At 40.5% G+C, this 14335-nt stretch overlaps 1 long non-coding RNA gene across 1 annotated transcript in view; it reads left to right on the top strand.

Annotated features, from left to right (window-relative positions):
* Positions 1-6431, top strand: part of LOC148042532 (uncharacterized) — a 42674-nt gene extending 36243 nt beyond the window's left edge. The window contains exons 2-3 of the long non-coding RNA XR_015695118.1: positions 1465-1648; positions 6310-6431. This is a non-coding gene — a long non-coding RNA (uncharacterized LOC148042532). The remainder of the gene's footprint in view (positions 1-1464; positions 1649-6309) is intronic.
* Positions 6432-14335: the final 7904 nt, after the last annotated feature.

Genomic DNA, 14335 nt, shown 5'->3' with positions numbered 1-14335 from the left:
GTTTCATCCTTCCCAAAAGGAGCTCCCTCCATTGCATTGCTTACTTTATTCAGTTACAGTACATAGATTTATGAGAGGGGTCTTCATAATTGGTTGTGACATATGAGACATAACTTGAGTTTGAATATGTAATAGAAAACTCCTGGCTTGACCTCTCTGTGGACATTGTTCTACAAAAGGACTAGTTTCATGTTTCTGGCCTGGCATATAAATTCTGCTTCCTGGTATCAAAGTGTCATGGTTTGCTGCATTTGCTGCGCCCCCCGGATAAATTCAGGTTTTCTGAAAGAGAAGATCTAGGTGGGATGTGATAGCTGTCTTCTAACACTTGAGAGGCTGTCAGAGAGAAGAGGGGATTGACTTATGCTCCAAAATACTTAGGGCAGGACAAGAAGTGATGGGTGGAAGTCTTTTAAAGAGACAGCCAATCTGGAACTAAGGAGAAATTTCTTCACAGTGAGAACAGAGGTGTTATTCAGGCGGTTCGGACCGGTTCTGGTTTACCAGTAGCAGAAATTTTGAGTAGTTCAGAGAACTGGCAAATATCACCTCTGGATGGCCCCACCCTTCCACCCCCGTCGTTCCCTGTCCTATATTCCCTTGTTTTTTAGCTTAGCTGATCCTTGTGTATTGGTAGTGGAAATTTTGAGTAGTTTGGATAACCGGCAAATATCATCTCTGGCTGGCCGTGCCCTCCTGCCCCCACTGTTCCCTGTCCTGTATTCCCTTGTTTTTTAGCTCAGCTGATTGCCGCACCTTACCTGAGCTAAAAAAAAACAGCTCAGCTCACCAGTGCTGACATCAAGGGCGGTCTTTGAGTGCTGTGTGCACGTGCAAAGCGTGCATTAGGCAGACACCTGTACAAAGCATGCTCTCATAGAACCGGTAGGAAAAGATTTGGAATCTCACCACTGAGTGAGAACAATTAATCCATGGTGTAGCTTGCATTCTGGAGTTGTGGGTGCTCCGTCACTGGAGGTTTTCAAGAATAGACTGGATAACCATTTGACGGGAATAGTATAAGAACTTCTCCCTTGATCAGTGGGCTGGACCATTGGAGTCTGTTCCAATGAGTCTATGTTCTATGTTCTAAAACTGACTGTTACTGAGTGGTCTTACCTCCTGATGCATTAGACAAGGGTTATTGAGTTTTTCCTTGAAGGGGAAAGACATCCAGAAGAATATAATTATGAATGTGTTTTTTTATTATTATTTTGAATGAATTGAAATGCATTCATTGTTGAAAAGTAATTTAGATTCCCAGCAAGCTGAATCCTTCTCATATTTTACGTGTAAGTGATCAGTCAAGCAGAACCATTAATCCAGTAAACCCTTTAACCCTCCATACTAGAGAAAATTACTTCAAAGTTAATTGCTTCTGTTGGAGACGGCATGTTGTGGAAACTGCAAGTTTTCTTTTGAGAAAATCGCTTCAGCAACATCAGACATCTCTTAACCTTTTAGATAACAAGATGCTGTTAAAAACACTACGAGGCAATTCAAAAGCTGATGACGGATGATCCCCCTTGGACCTTGACTATTCTGCTTGGACTACTTACTGCTGTTTGAACTTTTGGATGCTGCTCTTACTTCATCCCTTGAAACCTAGATAAAAGATGAAGCTTAGCTTTTATGAACAAGCACAACTGTAAGTAGCTATACCTGATTTATGATTTCCTATTTACTTTCTAGCTACACTCTGTTAGTGCATCTGGCAACAGGCAGTACACCGTTCCATATTTTTTACTTTGTTTTGGCAATAGGCAAGGTGCCAATATTTATGATGGCTACTTCTCCACCTTCTGCCTCCCTCCTGAGCTCTCTGCCATGATTGCTCATAAAAAGAAGGGAAGTGGCTGGAAGTCATTGCTTTCAACTTTTCAAATTATGCTGCTATTTCCCCTTGTTGAATGCTATAACACCATTGTATTTAGTAAGCTCCCAGGAATGATCAACCTAAAGTCACACCAACAAGAGATATATTTTAAAGCATTTCTTAACCGTAAATTCCAGGCATGAAGGGTGAACATTTAACATTACTGGATGACAAATGTGTGATTCTGTTTGAGTAGCATTTAGAAGACAGGGTGTGAGTAGAGTTTAGAGCAGGGGTGGGCAACTGTGGCCACTTTATGACCTGTGGACTTCAATTCCCAGAATTCTTGAGACAGCCATGCTGTTTCAGGAAATCTGGGAGTTGAAGTCCATAGGCTGTGAAGTTGCCATAGTTTCCCACCCATAGTTTAGTGCACAGGGTGAATGATATCTCCATTAGAGGTTAACAAAATCCCGCTATCCCCCCTTCTGACATGATATTGCAAGCAAAAGTATCCCCTTCCTGCTCAAGGTTCTGCATCAGTCTACTTCCTGGGTCATCATCCTCTACCTGTACATTTGCCCACCTGCAATCTGGAGAAGCAGCAACCACTTGAGAGTTCAGGATGAAGTGCAGCTTGCCTTGGATTGATAGTGAAGTGAGCTGCTGCCAGTTCGGACCGGTTCAGGCAAACCGGTAATTGTAACCTGCGGGTTGGCCCACCTCTGCTCCCCACCCACCTGCTCCGGTGCTAAGCTGTCCTATTTAGCCTTGTTTTTGATGCCACATGCATGTGTGCAAGGCGCACATGCAAGGCAAAGCACATGCACACAACGCCAGACACATGAGCAGATGGCACACTCTCACATTTTCAGTGCTGGGTAAACCAGTTGTTAATTCATGTGCCACTCACCTCTGCGTGTGATGTAATTTGTCAAAAGCAGTTATGTCTGTCTGTCAGGTTGAACAGGGTTCACATCCTCAGGTCAAAGTACAAAGTAATTCAGTCAATTAGAGCTGAAGAGGGATTTTGATATACATAAACCTGCAGATGCCTCACACTATCCCCTTTCAGGGTAAACAAAGGAATGAAAAATGGGTAAGAGAAAGTAAGTCAAAGCAATTAGAGACCTGAGCTGAGAAAAAGAAGGAAACCAAACTGGATTTAGTTTATATCAAACTAACCACTTGCTCCACTGATTAATTGTTCTGTCAGGAAATGTCTCCTTAGTTCTAAGTTGCTTTTCTCCTTGACTAGTTTCCACCCATTGATTCTTGTCCTACCCTCAGGTGCTTTGGAGAATAGCTTGACTCCCTCTTCTTTGTGGCAGCCCCTGAGATATTGGAACACTGCTATCATGTCATCCTAAGTCCTTCTTTTGATTAAACTAGACATGCCCATTTCCTGCAACCGTTCTTCATATCTTTTAGCCTCCAGTCTCCTAATCATCTTTGTTGCTCTTCTCTGCACTCTTTCCAGAATCTCCAAATCTTTTCTACATCGTGGCAACCAAAACTGGATGCAGTATTCCAAGTGTGGCCTTACCAAGGACTTATAAAGTGGTATTAGCACTTTACATGATCTTTATTCTATCCCTCTATTTATGCAGCGGAGAACTGGGTTGGCTTTTTTGGCAGCTGCTGCACACTGCTGGCTCATATTTAAGTGATTGTCTACTAGGACTCCAAGATCCCTCTCACAGTTACTACTATTGAGCAAGGTACCTGTTCTGACCCAGGCTTCCTTAAAAAGCAAGAAGCAGAGTCTTGGTCCCAGCAAAACCCCTTTTATTTACACGACTGTGAATTTCTTTCAGTCACAGTCAGCAAGGCTTTAGCAAACAGATTTTCAGAATGTTTATCCGCATGAAACTTATCTTGTTTGGAGAGCTGCCAAATAACTAGTTTCCAAACATAGGGCAATGCAAAAGTTGGTACTTATAGAATCTCTTATAGTCACAAACAGAACTTTCCACTCTTGAAATAACTGAATGAATGAATTGTTTCTTGCAAAAGCCCATTCCCCGTTCGCTCCTTTTTGTTTCCCATGGGAGGGGCCAATCATCTCTAAGTGTGGCTTTACTCCCAAGTCAACCCTGCTTTCTTACTTGTCTTGTTTTCTGGCAGCTCTGCGCATGCACATATTGGGAACAGGCTTCCAGCTGTTCCTCTGCATCACTGCTGTTTAGCTCCCTCTGCCTCTAACACAGAGCCCTAGTTTGAGCTTTCCTCAGCCCCCAGGACAGGCCCATGTTCCTCCCCAACCTCCTCACTGTCCAACTCTGCTGCCAGCTCCATTGGCCGCCAGTGGGCCACAACAGTACCACATATACTGTACCTGTGCGTTTGGTTTTTTATTTTGTAAGGCAGCTAAGAAAGATTTTGGTCAATTACTAATCATCTTTTTCTTCAGATCTTTTAAGACATCCCTTTCATCAAATGAACAAAGCCATCCCACTGGGATAATTTAAATAATACATAAAGGATCTTGCATTTAAAAGGCCACTACACACATACCACCCTGGCTTTTCTTCTCCTGATTCCCGTGCAGGCTTTGAATTTTTTATGCAGAGAAAGGCTTGCACAGATAATTTGGATTGTTTACACCCTCTTTATTTTGACTTTCCTGATGCGCTGAGAGGAGAACAGCTTCATAATGTCTGCCATTATTGATTTCTTTCAAAGGAAAACAAAAGGATAAATGGGGGGGGGGATGTGCATCCAAGGAGAGCATAAGCCCCATTCTATGAATAAAATTTGAATGTCAAAAATCAATTGCTGAACAGGGAACAGAGGCAAGGAAACCTTTGGAAATATTTAACTTTTCTAACAACATTTGCCCAAGATTCCTGCCTAAATGAGAAGGCAAAAGATTAACAAAGGCGAAAACTGAATGCAAAGAGCTTCTTTCTCACAATCAGAGAAATCTTGGAGCTAGCCTTCTGTTGGAAGAAATGTCCATCTGGGTTCAGTTCCAAGTGGGGAAAAAGATACTGGATTCATGGAAGTTGCTTGGAAAGAAGGTTTATTGATGATGGACAGGACCACATGGTTCAAAATTTGGGGTGAAGAAAAAAAAGGGGGAGAGATGCTGAGAATGCCTGAATATTATATCCTCTCAGGGCTTTTGAATTTGAACTTGTACTCTGATTGGTTGTCAGACTCCCATGAGGCCATGCAGGGGCAACTCTCTAGGCTATCCTGAGTTCCAGGCTTGGTTGAGCCTTGCTGGATGATGTAATCTTCCCAGGTGCCATGTGGTGAGTTTCTGTTGCTAGATGGGTCCTATTATGTCCTGGAGGCAGTGATGGGTTCTGGACCCTGTTCCAACTGGTACAGTTGGAATGGGCCCAGCGGCGTTCACATGGATGTGCACAGCGTGCGTGCACACGTGTGCAGCATGCACATGCATCTTAGTGCCTCCTTGAGCCTCCATGATGCTCCAGCTGCTCAGCGGAGCAGAGCACAGGGTCTATATGTGCTGTGCACATGCACAGAAGCACCAAAGACTTAAAAGACCAATAAGGAGCTCTGGCGGGCAGGCGGGCCCTCTGGAGCACTGTACTGGAATGGTATCCAGTGCTCTGGGCAGGCTCCAGTAGGCGCATTACCAGGGCATACCACCTGCAACCCACCACTGCCTGGAGCCCATGTCTTTTGTGTTGCAGATGAACTGGCTCAGGCCTTAATGGCCCATTGACAAAGTTGTGGGTGGGGGTGAGTTTCTGCCTCCCTTTTAGGGGAAATATTCTGCCCTTTTTAATATTTCCTAAAGTATTTCATTTTTCTAGGAGAGGTGTGGGTTTTAACTTCCTACTTTAGCAGCTTTAACTGAAGCTGAGACCATCTCAAAGTTTCCAAGTCAAAATGGCTTCCTGCTTATAATTGATGCTTTCAGGATGTCCAGGAGGGAGGGGGGAGATACAAAAAGTCTTGGTAGTGACCACAAAGCACATTACTAAAATGGTCCCACTTTGTGTGTCACAGGTCACTCAGGGATGGGCTTGGATTAGTCGAATGAAATGAAATATTTCAAACATGGCAATAGTATGTATCTAATCAAGATGTGTGTGAGCTAAATTAATACTTTTAAGTATGCAAAATAATTATGTTAAATGCTTACTATACAAAAAACTGAATTGGAAGATAGATGTTACTTATAGAAAATAGATGGAAATGGAATGATGAATTTGGTTTATTATTAAAGGGAAGAAAAAAATGATATTATTTATGTGTATAATAAAAATTAAATGTTGGAAAATATGAGAAGAAAAGTAATATGGCCAAATTGGAAATGGAAAGATAATGTAAAATGAATTACCGGTATGCATATGTGAATATGTTAAAGGAAAAATCCGGACAACACTTTGTTCATAATTTTTTTTTTTAATTATGTAACAAAAAAATAAAAAAAAGTTTGTTAAAAAAAGAAAACAAGTTTTCAGGAGCACTTTTTAAATAGTTTCTTTGGCACTTTTTCGTTTCTCTGATAGATGAATTTTCGTGCGTACATTCTGACTTGTGAACTGTGCCAGAACTTTATGAAAAATGCAAATTTGGAGTGGAAGAATAATCAGGTTTGCCCCTAAGAACGGGAGGAAACTTCCACATTGAGATTACGATAGTAGATGGCCAAAATAATTCTCTGCCCTTAATAGGAATAAAGGTATTTTACGATCGATTCTTAATAGTTATTATGTTCAGTGAGTGGAAGACAATCCATTCTTAAATCTTTCAGTGGAATTATCCAGAGTTTTATTTCTTTCAGGTCCCCCCCCCCCATGATTTTTGAAGCGAAGAAGCTGGCTTTAATTTCTCTGAACAGTCATAAGAGGGCATTGTAGGACTGGTGTGGCTGTCATGAGATAGGGAAACTCTCCTGGTAAGAGTTTATGAAGGCAACGTTAGGTTCAGGGGTGAAATGCTACCAGTTTGGGCCGGTTTGCCCGAACCAGTAATAAAAAATACTAAAAAAAGTTTTTTTAAAAAAAGTTCCAACGATTGCACACCGCACAGCCAAAAACAGGGGTGTGGGAGGTCCATTTTTCCTCCCAGCAGACTTCCCTTAAACCTGCTAGGCCAAAAACGGAGGGTCGGGGGCATAAAAAACAGGGTGTGGGGGGTCTGTTTTTGCTTCCAACAGACTTCCCTGAGGCCTGCTATGCCAAAAACGGGGGCTGGATAGCAAACTGGATAGCAATCAGGTAGCAATCAATGTGGACCCTGGGCATCAAATGAATCTGTCAGGCCTGCAGCCATCTTTTCTTTTGGATCTTTGGCCTGCCACCCTTTCTATTATTCTGCTATGCATTTTCTATTGTGGGAAAATGGGAGGGGGGTTGTAGGATTGAGGTGCTATGTAGGCATAACAACATTCTTTTTAGAAAGCCAAGGTCATCCTTTGTCTCTGCACCTGGCCGGTATTTGATGGGTGGGACTGCAAGTGTGGCAGTGGAAGATTGGACCATGGGATAAACTTGTAGGTCTGAGGGCAAGATCTTGAACTTTCAACTGGGTGGGGAAAATCAGGAAGCTTTCAGATTCGGGTCTTCCCAGATGTGCCAACATGGTTCTCTTAATAAATTGGAACTTTGAGCAATATTTTGCTTCGGACTCTGATTTGCTTTTGGATGCTATTTGTTTCATAAATATGTATATCTTGCTATCTAAGTAGCCTGGGTCATTTCTCCCTTGCTGTAAACACCAGGCAATAAGGCTTGAGTCTACTTCTCTTTATCTTCTCACTCAAGCTGAGTCCTCAGCTTTTGTAAAGCTACCTGAGCAGATTGCTGCACTTGGCTAGCTTTATCTAGGATTAAGGCCATTATACTTAATACACAGATGACTTACTCTCTGGAAAAAAAATAGTGTGCGGGTAAGATACTCCTAACACCTTTTTGGGGGTGTTCTGTTAAGATACAGCCTGTTGTGCCTTAAAATGGCTTCTACTGTACAGTGTTGTGGAGTTGCCATGGTAACGGCTTCACGATACTTTACAAGGGGGCTCCCTCTGGTAAGGGGGAGAATCCAATATTAGAAATCACATTTGGTCTGGACATTTTCCCCCTATAAATAAATACCCGGGCAACGCCGGGTAATCGGCTAGTAATAAATAAAATAAATTAGAAGCTAAGGAGATAGTTAGGTTGATTAGTAGTTGCATAGGGAAATTCCAGATTGAAAGTTGAAAAATATCCTATAAGAAAATAGTGCCAACCCCTTCTGCACTGCTGTCAAAAAAACAACATGGATCTGTTTGTGAAGTTAGCAGGTGTTATATTTTTCTGTTAAAGTACTGGCTATTTTTATAACTTAAAAATATTGCTAAATATTACATTGTATTATATGCCATACTGACAACATATTTTTAAAAGTGGATTATAATATCTAAATAGAGGTGATCCTTGATTATGAATACAATTGAGCCCAAAATTTCTGTTGCTAAGTGAAACATTTGTTAAGTGACTTTGTCTCATGTTACAAACTTTCTTGCCATAGTTGTTAGTCAAACTGTTGTTAAATGAAGCTGGCTTCCCCACTGAATTTGCTTGTCAGAAGGTCGCAAAAAGGTGATCATGTGACCCCAGGAACTGCAACTGTCATAAATATGAGTCAATTGCCAAGCATCTGAATTTTGATCCTATGACCATGGGGATGCTAAAATGGCTGTAAGTGTGAAAACTGGTCATAAGTCTCTTTTTTTTCAGTGCCTATTTGCCGATTCTCTGAACTACTCAACATGTCTGCTAACGGTTCTCCAGAACCTGTCAGAACTGGCTGAATACCACCTCTGCTGTATACAGGTAATTTTATTGCTTTGAACATAGCAACAGAATCATAAATAGTTTTCCTATTAAGTTTTAAAGTTGTTCTTGCTCAGTGATGCATTTCCATTTCCATTATGTCTGCCCTCCGTGTACCCTGATTTGCATCATGACTCCCTGTCAAGAACAGGAAGACAAATTTGCCTAGGCATTGATATGGACCATATTCTCAATGGAATAGCCCTTTGATGAAGGTCATGGAGAGTTTAAGAGACATTAATTTATGGAGAAAATCAGGGAATGAAAAAAATACACTCCAGGATGTGAAGCCACGAATAGGCTCTGTTGAAAATATATTTGAGAAGATAGGTTAAACGGCTAATGATGAACTTACAGGAAGTCCTTCTGCTACCTTCTTGATTTAAGGAAACAGTTTGACTTAGTGACACATTATCTGTGAAGAACATAGATCAGAATTAGATCTTGCAGAGTTCAGAGTTTGCATCCTGTACTTGAGGAAGGAGAACAGTCTCGTTTTTTGATGATCCTACTTCAGATCTCTTGAAAAAGGCTAATGGAAGCCCTGCTACTGGGTTTATATGCTTAAATATATAAAACAGTCTTAATATCAATAGCTATTTTCAGTTTTACTCAAATTTATTTCTGTAACGATATTGTAGCAAGTAAATCTTTCCTTTTAAAAGAGGCGAGACTGCCATTCCAAGTCATTTCACTGATGATTATAGAAGGGGCCATCTCATTAAAATAATTGATACTGAAGTTTCATTTGGCAACTGAAGATTAGAGAAAATCCATTTCAACTAGTTTATGTATACTAAGCTAGTGCAGATCAGCTAGAAGTTGCCTTAATAGCACTTTATTTTGCTCAAGTACAGGAATCCACCTCCCATGTCCTTTTGTGTTGGCTGAGACTGCTGTATATGCACTGTGCATGCATAGAAGTTCATGTTACATACCATGTTTTCCCAAAAATAAGACAGGGACTTATTTTCATTTGACCCCCAAAATAAGCTCCTGGCCTTATTTTCGGGGAGGTCTTATTATTTTTGAGGTTCAGGAGGCAGCGAGTGTGGTCACCTCATGACTGCTTCTATGTTGCAATATTTTCAGGAAGAGCTTATTTTTGAGAGAGGGCTTATTTTAGCACATGCGCTCAAAAGCCTGTTTGGGCTTATTATCTGGGGAGATCTTATTTTCAAGGAAACAGGGTAACAAAGAATAGATGACATAATCTTACTTTTATTGTCACTTTTTTCTGTGAACATGCTGAAATGAAATTCTGATGCCCACTCTCAAAATAAAATATATAGACTCATGCACATACATATACATTTGCTATCATCATCCTCATCATCCTCATCCTCATCCTCATCATCATTTTAGTCATTGTCTATCCACTGCAGGATGAAGGCCTCTTCCACTTGTTTCCATCCTATATGACCCTGAGCTTTCTTTTGCCATTGGGCCTACAATACTCACTGATGTCATTGATTCATCTTGTTTTAGGTCTCTTTTGTGGATGCTTTTTATTAAGTGCAATTGTTCTACGACTCCCTTGGTTCAGCTGCCATCCATTCTTCTTGCTATGTTACCAGCTGATTTCCATTTCAATTCTTTTACTCTCTTGATGATATCGTATACTTTTGTTCTCTAATCCATGTGCAGGTCTTTTTATCTTGTCTTGTAATGCTGAGCATATATCTTTTTGTGTCTCTTTGTGCCATCTCACACACATACACACACACATCCTATATATATTAATATATATTAATCACAGACCATTTAAAATACATAGCAGAAAAAAGAGTATTGAGAGCTAACAAGGTTGATACTATACTGTATTATATAATATATATTATATATTATATAATATATAATATATAATATTTATATAATATATAAATATTAATATAAATATATATATATATATAATATATATATATAATATATTATATATAATAATATATTATATATTAATACTGTAAGCTATTACATAATTTAGTTGTTCTGCTTCAGATAATACAAAGCATCCTCCCAGAAGTTAGCAAAGAAAATCTGTCATGGAGAGGATGTGTAGCATCTCAGACAATACCGCGGATCCTGGTCCAGCAGCGCTTATATACTATGTCCTGGAAAGAAGGAAGGGAACTTTGAATAATCTTTTCTGCTGTCCTCACCACTCCCTGTACAGGAGAGGTGGTATTCAGCAGGTTCTCACCAGTTCTGGAGAACCAGTGGCAGAAATTTTGAGTAGTTCGGAGAACTGGTAAATACCACCTCTGACTGGCCCACCCCCCCATCTATTTTCTACCTCCTGAGTCCCAGCTGATCGGGAGGGAATGGGTATTTTGCAGTAACCTTCCCCTGGAGTGGGGTGGGAATGGAGATTTTACAGTATCCTTCCCCTGCCATGTCCACCAAGCCATGTCCACCCAGCCCCACCACGCCCACCAAGCCATGCCCACAGAACCAGTACTAAAAAAATTTAAATCCCACCACTGCTGCACAGCATTCCTGTCCACAACAGTAATACCTCCAAACCACACAGTAATACATTTTTTAACAGCTTAAAATGCTTGAGAAAATTAAAACGGTTTTGTACTGCAGAAAAAAGAGAATAAGGTGGGCTCTTCAATAGGTTCCAGAGACCATTTAATGCCCTGTTTCTAGACGTTTACACACTGCACCACAACCTAAGACCGCACTTGGAGCAATCAAAGTTGATCCCAGAGTGTAGTAGAAATATATAGGAAAGCGGTATGGTACTAAATGATGAAAGCCTAGATTAATGCCATCACCCTGAATTGTGATCAGAAATAAACAGGGAACCAGTGAAGAGATATAATAAATAAAGGGAGACTAGCGATTTAGCTCTCATCAGCTAGCCATACCCTTAACTGGGATTAGAACCTGTGCTCTTTTTACATGTTAGGCAGTTGTATTAGCCACTAAGTCACAAGTTCTCCTCCTTTATCAGCTGAGCCAAGGAAATAAATAAGTGTTATATCAAAGCACCTGGTATGCCCAAATATGCTTTGACATAACATTTCCTTGGTTCAGCTGATAAGGGAGGAAAGCTTAGTGGCTTAGTGGCTAATACAACTGCCTAACATGTAAAAAGACCACAGGTTCAAATCCTAGTAAGGTTATGGCTAGATGACGAGCGCTAAATAGCTTGAAGTAGATCTATACTAGTCTCCCTTTATTTATTTATCAGCACAAATGCAACACAAAAAGCAAAAGGGAAGCAGTATCCTCCCTTCCATATTTGGGCATACCAGGTGATTTGACAACACACACACACACACACACACACACACACACACACACAATATGTCCAGTTCTAATCAATAATTTTGTTGTACCAATGGAAGTTTCTGGACTTTCTTCTAGAGCAGGATTTCCTGACTTTGTTAACTTTAAGATTGTGTACTTCAATGTCAAGAATACTCCAGCCAGCATAGCTGGGAGTTGAAGTCTACATGATGCGTCCAGAAATGGCATACTACAGTGCACAAGAGTGGTTTCTTTGCATGTGATGGTTGAGTATCAAAATTCTCAAAGTAGAGTAAAAAAGAGTACTTCATTTAAACTGCAGTTTCAATTTCAAAGGGAGAGGTTTGGGAAGTGGGAATAGATGCATTGGTCTGGAAGTTCTAGCCCAAGAAGATTTTTCAGGTGTCAGAATAATAGGTTTTGAAATATGTATTTATTTCCAAACAAGGATTACTAACTTACAAATACTTTGTGAAATATAAACCATAAGTAATCATTCTGTGAAGCCCAAGAAAATACTCTATAAAAACATAAACTAACATAATTTTAAGGAAACCTATTTACAACCCCCTTTACATTATGGAATAAAAGGTAATGTGATTGTCTTATTTTTATTCTAAAAAGCAACTGCATTATTCTGCATCTTCCCCATAATCTATTTTGTCACATTGCCTCAAAGCAAAAGCAATAGCACTTAGACTTATATACCGCTTCACAGTGCTTTACAGCCCTCTCTGAATGGTTTACAGAAATAGCATATGGCTGCCAACAATCTGCGCCCTCATTTTACTGACCTTGGAAGGATGGAAGGCTGAGTCAACCTTGAGCTGGTGAGAATCGAACTGCTGGCAATCGCCAGAATTAGCCTGCAGAACTGCATTCTAACCACTGCACCATGACAGCTCAAAAACAGAAAGAGGAGAAAAACAAAACAATTTCAAATGCAGGAAAGGGTTGGATTATGGCAGCAAATGAAAGGTACTGGAGATATTGTGTCATCCTGTCTGATGTAACTGAGTCTTACGTGCCAAACTCAAGCCTGCAGGCAGCATTTTTTTAACCATGACATTTTTTCCTCTATCCTCGATTTAGAGCTGGGTTGGCTGCTTTTCAAGGTATGTAAGTTACTCTTCCGACTGACCTATGAGTTCTATTTTTCTCAAGTACCAAAGTAATTGAATTTCAAGTTAATTATGAGCTGAATTATCTTCTTGGATGTAAGATACTTTCTGAAAGATGCTAAGGAATCCATTTCCTATTGCATAAAAGGGAAGATTGAACAGGTCCTTCTTCAGGACTAAACCTCAGTTTTTATATGCATTATCTTAGCATTCATAAGAAGTATTATGGCCTCAGTCCAGGGGTGGGCTGCTATGGGTTCACCCGGGTTTGGGAGAACCCGTAGATAACATTATGGCCAGTTCAGAGAATCTCCAAATCCCATCATTGGCTGGCCTCGCCCACCCGACCCTGCCCCTCCCACCCCACCCCTCCTAGGAGTCTCCACGTGGCCCGTTTTGGATGCGAGGTAAGTGCAGGGCCCACGTGGAGGCTCAGGGAGGGGGGAAATGGACTTCCCAGAACTTCCAGAATGCTGAAAATGGGCCTATTTCCGATCTCCAGAGGGCCTCCAGAGCCCAGGGGAGGCAGTTTTTGCCCTCCTAGAGGCTTGAGGAAAGCCTTCGGAGCCTGGGGAAAGGGAAATCCCGCCCCCCTGCCATGGTGCAGAAGGCCAACTAGGCCACACCCACCATGGCCACACCCACCCAGCAACCAGGCAGAGAACCCATTACTGAAATTTTTGAAGCCCACCCCTGCCTTACTCCGGTAGTGAAATTGTTTGAAGCCGTATAGGGTGGCCTCAATTGCAAACATCATCCATTCCTACCATTGACACACAGAGAGGTTTGGCCATGACTAAAATTTTGTTTTAACCTTAAAAGTTTTATTTAAAAAAGGTTCCCTAATTCTATTGTTGCCATTGATGCCAGTCTTTTATAATAATTGCTTCTAGATATCTAAATCCACCTGGATTAATAGGGTCCAACTTTTTGAAGCCATTTCTGTGATTTATTTTATCAGTTAATTAATATAGCAGACAAGTTACTGAAGTTAAATGTTCAGCCAAATGACATTTCTTTAATTCAAACATCAGTTGAGAAATAATTTTCTCGATGGCTAGGAAACTTTATCATCCGAAAACAGATCAATTCCATCATGTTCTATTTTAAGACTATTGTTGCTATTTTTTCTCTTATTCTTTGCTAATATTAAAGCCAAATAATATTGGTAAGAAGTTTAGTACCTCCATTTATTTGAAAAGATTCTGTATCTGACTGCTAACTGTTAATTACTGCTTTTACTGATCAATATAACTGATTATTTGTACTAATAAATTTGATTCCAAACTGAATTTCTAATAATTTTTTGAGCAATGTACTTTCCTGTTTTTTGTGTG

This window comes from Thamnophis sirtalis, unplaced genomic scaffold (assembly GCF_051295495.1).
Source record: "Thamnophis sirtalis isolate CommonGarterSnake01/CBP01778 unplaced genomic scaffold, rThaSir2_p1.2 scaffold_15, whole genome shotgun sequence".
Classification (NCBI taxonomy): Eukaryota; Metazoa; Chordata; class Lepidosauria; order Squamata; family Natricidae; genus Thamnophis; species Thamnophis sirtalis.
The sequence above is the reverse complement of the archived record's forward strand: the minus strand, read 5'-3'. Positions and strand labels throughout refer to the sequence as shown.